Source organism: Poecilia latipinna, unplaced genomic scaffold, assembly GCF_001443285.1.
Source record: "Poecilia latipinna isolate Pla-1442-1.1 unplaced genomic scaffold, P_latipinna-1.0 Scaffold3505, whole genome shotgun sequence".
NCBI lineage: Eukaryota > Metazoa > Chordata > Actinopteri > Cyprinodontiformes > Poeciliidae > Poecilia > Poecilia latipinna.
This window is the reverse complement of record NW_015116121.1, coordinates 15894-24787: the sequence shown is the minus strand read 5'-3', so window position 1 is coordinate 24787 and position 8894 is coordinate 15894. Positions and strand designations below refer to the sequence as shown.

The 8894-nt window shown below is 51.6% G+C and overlaps 1 long non-coding RNA gene across 1 annotated transcript in view; it reads left to right on the top strand.

The window, feature by feature from the left end:
• The first annotated feature begins 2489 nt into the window (after nucleotides 1–2489).
• Nucleotides 2490–8894, top strand: part of LOC106941123 (uncharacterized) — a 17222-nt gene continuing 10817 nt past the window's right edge. The window contains exon 1 of the long non-coding RNA XR_001423271.1: nucleotides 2490–2578. This is a non-coding gene — a long non-coding RNA (uncharacterized LOC106941123). The remainder of the gene's footprint in view (nucleotides 2579–8894) is intronic.

Sequence of the window (8894 nt, the reverse complement as noted above, 5' to 3'; positions counted from 1 at the left end):
AGCCGTCAGGTCAACAGTCATGTGACCTGCAGATTTGAACTGAGAGACAATTTAAAGCATCTGCAGGTTTTGAGTTAATGATCTGATTAGTGTGGAGCACCAGGGGTCTTGAGTACTAAATCTTTCCACCATATTCTAATTTTCTGAGGTACTGAATTTGTAGTTTTCATTAGTTATGAATTATAATCAACACTAAAAGAAAAAACACTTCAGTCTGTATGTAATGAATATATTATACAAATGTCACTTTTTGAATGGAATTACTGAATTAAATAAATTTCTTCATAATATTCTAATTTTGTTATTAGAATAATATTGTCAAAACCCCATAACTAGTGTAAATAAGCCCAAATTAAGCTATTTATTTGTTGTATTCTTTTTGCGCTTATTGCTTTTAGTTCGTTTTATTTTGTAAAATACATGGCTGACTTCCGGTTTTTAATTTGATGCTTTTATTTTGATGAGAGCGCTTCCTCTGTTTATATTATAGAAAGAACGGAAGAGTTTATTTTGCGAATAAAGATATTGTAATATTGATCGGTCGGAATTGTACATTTGTTTTACAAACACCAGGACAGTTTTGAATAGTTGATATTTTAGTAGTGAACGTCATGAGTTCACCATCAGCTCGGTGTTCATATCAGTGAAGCCACAATCCTCCATCTGCTAATGAGGTGATTGACCCGTTAGCAGAATTAATCTCTTTATGTCTTTAAGAAGCTTCGTTTATCTTTATTCTTAATATCATTTCTCAAGTTTAATGAGGCTTGAAGTTAATAAAGTTACATTTATTTAATCCCAAAGGGAAATTTAATCTTGTAACTTATATTAATTCAAACTTTTCAGAGTTAATGTAGAAATAATAAAAATGGCTCCAATATATTTTCGATTTGAAACGTTTGGATTTGATGTGGAACTGGTCAAACGTTTAGATTTATATAAAAATAAAGTCATCACCCCGATTCAGTCCTGGATTTATGGATATAAATATATATATTGGTGCTTATTTCACTCACTCAGACACAAACATTTATTTTTCTCAGGATTTTTTCACTAAAATCACCTCGTTTATAGAAACGTTAATGTTTCAGATCCTCTGATCAAAACAAGCCAACGGCTCCGACTTCATCTCTACACAAAATCATCCAGCGATGAAAACGGCCTTTTAGTTCATCCTGGTAAATATAAATGATATAATAAATGTAATATAATAAACATGGGGAGATGAGTTTCCTTCTCACAGTGTAGAAAATATTTTTTATTCATATTCTTTTCGAGAACTGAATTAGTTTTCCTGATTTAAACGTTGCAGCTCATTTCTGCTAAGATGCTAAGCTAGCTGTGGCTCCTTGTCCTCTGTATCATCACCCTAATCTCCATCAGCCTGCAGACGAAACTCTGGGCTGAAAACCTGCAGCTCAGCGTTTGGGACACATTTTACACTTTACATGAATAAATATTCATATTTAATGAACATCGGATTCATTTACCCCACTAACAGAATCTGTAACATCTAATTAGCACATCCTGTCTGTGCGGATTAAAGCACAAATGGTTATTAGTCTAATAACATTAACATATAATAATTTAAGAATATAATACTAAAGTGCAATATGATGTGTTGCTGTTGATCTTTATCTGCCAGGTTCTACTGTAGAACCTGGTTCTGATTCAGAGATCCAGCAGGAACTGAACTGAACCTGGAGGAAAAGCAGCCAAACCTGGAAAATCCTGGAAAAGTGTGTTTTCAGGCCCAGAGAACAGGCAGCTCACCTGGACAGGTGCTTTATTCATCATCATGTTCTGACAACTGAAACAGGAAGTGTACAAAAATAACAGCAGCCAATCAGCTTCCAGGGCCACTGTGACATCATCAAAACAAAATCAAACATTAACATTGCTCTTCCTCCTGAAGGTGAGGAAGAGGAGTCATCTTCTCTAACACACACACACACACACACACTGGATGATTCTCCACCCGGCTGCAGCTACTTCCTGGTAGCAGGAGGCTACTTCCAATCTGAAGCTGCTGATCTGATCAATGATAGGCTGGAAGGAGAGTACTAGCTAGCGCTAGCTTTGGGTAGGCTAACAACTAGCATGCCTAGGCTGGTCCCCCACTTCATCTGCTGTCCATTAGCATGCATAAGCTAACTGTAGCCTTGGATACACTGGTGAAAGCCTGGTTTAGGTTAGCATTAGCTCTAGCTAAGTAGCATGCATAGCCTGGTCCCTCATGACTTGAACCTTTTCCTCTAGACATGGATAAAAATGTTTCTCGTACATTATCTGTAAGCGACATCCATTAAATGTTGCTTACATTGATGTCGTGTTTTGATAGTTTATGGTAAGAAGACACAAGCAACTTGCTAGCCTACTCAATGCTAATGCTAGTCTAGCAAATGCTAATGGACAGCAGATGAAGTGGGGGACCAGCCTAGGCATGCTAGTTGTTAGCCTACCCAAAGCTAGCGCTAGCTAGTACTTTCCCTTCCAGCCTATCATTGATCAGATCAGCAGCTTCAGATTGGAAGTAGCCTCCTGCTACCAGGAAGTAGCTGCAGCCGGGTGGAGAATCGTCTGTCACTGAAACATCTGTTTATTCATCTAAACCTGGTTCTGAAGGTTCTGGTGGTTCTGATGACCCATTTTGATCTGAGCAGCTCAGACTGTAAACATTCATCTTGTCCTGTTCATTAGAACCTCAGGTGTGACACCTGGACAGTCTGATGGGACGCTGAAGCCCCGCCCCTTTGTCTCTGAAGCTGGTCTCTGATTGGCTGATGTGGAACCTCAGTGAATTTTAAATAAAGGTCCATTAAAAAGGTTTTGCCTGTCGGATCCAGACAGAGCCCGGTTCTGGTTCCGGTCAAACTGACCAGTAGGCGGAAGCAGTTCCTCTGTCAGCCACTGGGGGAGCACAGGCGATCCGAGTCAGAATCGGGTCAGAACCTCAGCTGTCTTCCTCGGTTCTGGCGCCGTCACTCCGGATCTTCCACTCGTCTCCGACTTCCTCCCCGATCTCGATCCGCGTCTCCCGTCTCTCTCTGCTTGCCTCCTTCGTCTCCTCCTGTCTCTGATGTCCCTCCTCTTCCTCGCTGTCCTCTAGTGTCTCCATGTCCTCCTGTCCTCCTCTTGTCTCATGTGCAGAGTCCTCCGTCTCCTTCCTGTCCTCCGTCTCGTCCACTTTGGACATCGGTTTCTCCTCAGATGTCTCCTCTCTGTCCCCGTCCTGGTCTTCGTCCTCCTGAAGTTCAGCTGGTTCTGTTTCTGCTGCGTCTGGACCCAGCAGGATGCATGTTAGGGTTCTGATGAGTTCCGTCTGCTGGTCCCGTGGTTCCGACCCGGTTTGGTCCTGCAGGAGTCCGGTCAGCTGGAAGGACGTCCTCCAGGTGTGCGGCAGGCGGCGCAGGTGCATCATGGCGTCCAGCAGCCAGTCCACCAGCATCCGGGTCACGTTGTCCTGTGGCTTGTGGGTCGGGTCGTCCAGCTCTGGTTCCGGTCCGGCGGCGAACCGGGCCCAGCGGGCCAGCAGGAAGCGCTGCAGTGCCGGCTTCAGGCAGACGTCCAGCGGCTGCAGGCAGAAGGAGCATCCTGAAGGGATGACAGCCGGCAGGCTGCGGGCCGCGCTCAGCGCCGCCAGGAACGGGTCGGCCAGGTGCTCCCGGTGCCGGTCCAGAACCAGCAGGGACTTCCCGGAACGGGCCGGGCCGGATAAGTGTGGCAGCCAGACCTTGGTGGTCCAGAGGTCCAGGGCGTCTTCGGCGCTCAGGCCGTCCGTCCGGACCTCCAGCAGGGCAAGGTCGGGCGGCGCCACCTGCGGGACCGGCCGGCTGAGCAGAACCAGCGCCGGCAGCACGGCGCCGTCGGCCAGAACCGCCAGGTAGACTGTGAGCAGCGGTGTGGATCCGGATAGCTCCAACGCCTCGCGGCGCCTGGATCTGTCCTGGACCAGCCGGAAGTCCACAAAGACGCAGAGCTCGTCCATGGCGGCCACGGCGCCCTGCGCCAGCCGGTGGGACCGCACCGCCCGCCGCATGAACTCCCGGAAGGCGCAAACCTGGGCCTGCAGCGGCGGCGGCGCCGCCCGGCCCAGGCCGACAGCCCGACCCGCCCTGCAGACGCCCAGCCGGTGGCGCAGCAGGAAGCCGACGGCCCAGTCGTAGGAGATGCGGAAGGCGTCGCCGAACGCCTTCTTCTTCTTCAGGACGGACGCTTTGTTGAACAGGTTGCTCTCGGTGAGCGGCAGCTGCTGCTCCCGCATGGACAGCACCCAGGCCACCATGCGCGCCGCGCCGTCCGCATGCTGCTCCTGCTCTTGAGCCGGCCGCGCCTCCCGCAGCCAGCGGCGGATCAGCTGCGGGTCGGTCGAGAAGACGCGGGACGCCTGCCGCAGACCTTCGCACAGCGCAAACAGGATGATGCGGAGCTGCCGCACCGATAGCGGGCCGGGGCGCACCACGGCCGGCTGCGTCGCATCATGGCTGCCGCTTTCTGTAGGCGGACTGGACTCTGGACCGGCTCCAGTTGGGTTCATGTCCTCCTCATCCTCCGGCTCGTCCAGCGGCTCGTCGTCGGAAAAGTCCAGGTCCTCCACCGGGCCGAACGTCTCGTCCACGCTGACCTCATCCACGACGATCTCTCCGCTGCAGCAACAGACACGTGGTTACCACACCGCTCCACCAGAACCAGGCCAGAACCGGAGCGCCACTTACCTGAGTCTGTCCTTCAGGAAGCCCAGCTTTGTCGACCCTGTAACAGAGCGCAGGTCAGCATTTGGACAGGTCTGAACCGGTGCTGGAGTTGGGGGACTCACCCCGGTGGAGCGGCGGCAGGCCGTGGAACTCCCAGAAGCAGTTGGGCCGCTTGCACAGGTTGGCGTCGCAGACGGTGCAGCCGTACACGCTCTCATGCCGCAGGTTCTTCATGTTGCAGTTCCTGCAGCGCTTGGAGATGCTGCTAATCTTCGCCATCTTGTGCCGCTGCTGGACGGGCTCCTCAGCGGCGGCTCGGGCCCCGCGGGGTCCTGGCGACTCCGGCCCCTCGCCGTGCCTCTGGGCACAGCGGGCCAGCTGGTTGCCAAGCCGGCGGCGGAAGGCCAGCTGGCTGAACAGCCCGTCCTGCACCCAGGCGGGCGGGTTGTCCTTGCGGCTCTCCCGCAGCACAATGAAGGCGTTGACCACGCTGAGGTTGACCAGGAACCAGAACAAGTTGCGCCAGTGGCGGTCCTGCGGCACGCCTCCCAGCGGGTTGCAGGCCAGCAGCTGCTTGCAGATGTCCACGCCCCGCATGTTTTCCTGCAGCAGGCGGAAGGCCATGGGCCGCTCGATGGTCACCAGCCCACCCGCCTTGCTCCTCCAGACGGCGTCCGGCTGGCCCGGCGCCGCATTGGTTGACAGGCAACCCATCTCCTTGGTGTCGCGCCAGCGGGTGACCAGCAGGGGGCCGCACTGCCTCTGCAGGAAGTCTCCCGGGTTGTGAAGTTCGCCGTCGTCCCACAGCGGGCGGGGCAGGATGGGGCTGGGCGGCGGGAAGGAGCTGCAGGCGTAGATGTTCTGCTTCAGCAGCATCTGCATGAGCGGGATGGAGGCCAGCGAGTTGGCCAGGAACAGCTGGTGGTGCTTGTTGTCCAGGTCCCTGACCAGCTCTGGCACCACGCTGAAGCCCAGGTCCAGCCCGCGCCGCCGCCCCAGCTGGATGGACAAGCGATGGCAGTAGCCGGACTTGGAGTCGCACAGCAGCCAGACCTGAGGCTGGGCGCTGCCGCCACTGCCTCGCTCCTCCCCGCCGCCTCGCTCCTCCTCCCCGCCGCCTCGCTCCCTCTCCCCGCCGCCTCGCTCCCCCTCCCCGCCGCCTCGCTCCTCCTCCCCGCCGCCTCGCTCCCTGCCGCCTCGCTCCCCGCCGCCTCGCTCCCCGCCGCCTCGCTCCTCATCCTCCAGGCTGGGCAGCAGCGCCCGGTCCACAGCCAGGCAGCAGTTGGGCCGGTAGGCGTCCCACATGGCGCCACCCAGGAGGCCCAGCATGGGCCTGAAGGCGTGCAGCGGGTCGGCGGAGCGGCCCGGGCCGTGGAGCTCGCCCACGAAGCTGCCCATGCGGAGGTGGGCGGCTATCTGCTGGAAGCGGCGCAGCGGCATGGCGCGGTGGAAGGTGTAGCTGTTGTCAAAGTGGTTGAAGGACCAGTAGTGGGCCGGGTCCGGCAGGTTGTGGACGCCCATCAGGATCACCAGGCCCAGGAAACCTTTGACCTCCCGTCCGGTGATGGGGACCCAGTCGGGCGGACAGCAGCCCAGCAGGCGGCACGCCTTGGCGTGGGCGTTGGTCTCCTTGGCGATGAGCTCGACGAGCGCCGGCGGGAAGAGCAGGCTGAAAAAGTCGATGGCGTCGCTGTTCTTGGACAGGAAGTGGTTGGGCCCACTGGGCTGGGTGAAGGACAGGATCGCGGTCCGGGAACTCTCCTCCGGACGTTTCCAGCTCTCTGCCAGCTTCCAGGCTGGTTCTGCTGAGACCTGGTTCTGGTCTGGTTCCTCTGCAGACCGCTGCTCTGCGCTGAAGCACAGCAGGATATCAGGCTCCACGTACTCTGGAAAACAGAAAAAGAGTGGTTAGCAGAACCTCAGGTTCTGGCTTCACTGCAGCCCTTCAGAACCTGATTCTGACTGAGAACCAACCCACAGCTCAGGAAGCTGCTGACCTTCTGACCTCTCTGGGTTCTGGATCCTCAGCCGGGTCCAACAGACATGACATAAGATCACATAACCACTGCTTGTGGGTCGGAGGAGCAGGACCTTCCACCTGGTCAGATCTTTGCGCCTCGCTAACAGCGAACAAAATGCCAGTACCTGCCGTTTAAAGGCTGGTAGAGGCAAACCCTCACCACGGAAGCCAACAAGAGCCAAGAGAGGCCCAGGTGTTACTCCGGCCAGCCTGGACATCGTACGGAAGACATCTGTCCAGAACCGACCCAGAGCGGGGCAGGACCAGTAAGGGGTGATTTCTGGATAGAAACGACAGTTTGCTTTTGGAGAGATGGACTCTGTACCATTTTGAACTGAATGAGGCGATGGCGTCACACAGAGATGTTGTATTCACCAGGTTGAGTATAGAGTGTAAGAGCGGAAATACTAATTAAGGAGTTGTTTGGCGGGAAAAAGACCTTGGCACCTCGGTTCTGTGGAAAGAGACTTTGGCTTCGCACCAGGTCAACCTGACCGAATTCTTTCCTTCCATTTGCGTGCAAAGCGCAAATGGAGCCAGAATTTACTGGAAAGGATGTCTGTTTGTGCAAGATAAAATCAACAATTTGAGATAAATTGTCCTATTCAGCAATTCTGAAATGGAGCAGATGTTGAGTTCGTGAGGTCCAAAATATTTTTAAAGGTCGCCCAATACACACTCAGTATGAAGCGTGCCTGAATCTTTCTGCAAAACAACAGTTGCACGCCATTGGTTGAAACTTTCCAACACACACTGATGAAGATGAGAAGGTATAAAATAGGTTGATGTTAAGACTTCGGGGAGATTTTTTGTGACAAGACGATGACGATGAAGATTTTGTACTGAACTGAAGAAACTGTAACGAGGTATCCGTGGTAGTGTAATAAATCTCCAGCTCGTCTATGGCCTAGCAGCAAGAACTACGTCTCTGTGCGTTATTTCTTTTACTTAGATATTTAAGAGTATAGCCACCTTTCTAATCCTCAATAAGAGGCCCACGTCTCATCCAGTATAGCCATATTCAAGTCCTCTTCCCATGAGGTTTTAAGTTTAGGTGAGGACGTCTCTTTCATAGTCAGCATTTTATCATGAAGCCACGAAACCAGCCCTTTATGAGTCGGGTTCAATAATAGGATGGTTTCTAACAGTGAATGCTCTGGCAGAGAAACTGAGCCTGAAAGGTGAGACTGAAGAAAGTTTCTGGCTTGCAAATATCTAAAAAAAATGGGATTTAGGTAAACCATATTTATTGCTAAGTTCCTCAAAGGATGCCAAATTCTTCTCTATGAAAAGGTCCTTAAAATGAGTAAGCCTCCTCCGGTGCCACTCTAGGAACACCCCATCCTGAACAGATGATTTAAAAAAATGGTTAGGTGCAATTGGACTTAAGAGAGAAAAATCGTGGAGTATTTCCTAAACTGGCCCCATATTTTCAGTGAGTGTTTCGCTACAGGGTTTAAAATGGGCTTAGCTGAAGCAAGTGAGAGTGGGGAGCAAAGCAGCCGGGATGGATATGTTGTTACCACTACGTAGCTCCATAGCCACCCAGTCAGGGCAGCCACCCAGGTTATGGTAAAAATACCAGAACACTAAGCATCTAAGGTTGGCGGCCCAATAATAAAACCGGAAATTGGGAAAGGCAAACCCCCCCTGCTGTTTGGATTTTTGGAGTTGTAATTTATTAAGCCTTGGGCATTTACCCTGTCAAATGAAGGATGAAAAAATCGAGTCCAGTTCATTAAAAAAGTATTAGGAATAAAGATAGGTAATGCCTGAAAAGGTATAGAAATTTGGGTAGTATATTCATTTTAATTGAATTGATACGTCCCACAAGGGACATGGAAAAGGGTGTCCACTTTGTAAGGGATCCCTTCACTTGGTTCAACAGTTGAATCAAATTCTCTTTGAACAGGTTTTTATGTTTTTTTTTGTCACTGTGATACCAAGGTATGTGAGTTTTTGTCTTTCAATTCTGAGCGGCAGATTAGCAAAATCTGACAAATTAGCTTTATTGCCTATGGGGAAAAGCTCACTTTTGGTAAGGTTCAACTTATACCCAGAAATCTGACCGAATTGGCTAAATATGTCGAGAGCAAAAGGCAGTGAGGTTGATGGTTTGGAAATAAAAAGTAAAAGGTCATCTGCATAAAGCGACACTTTATGTTCCATGTCATTCCTCC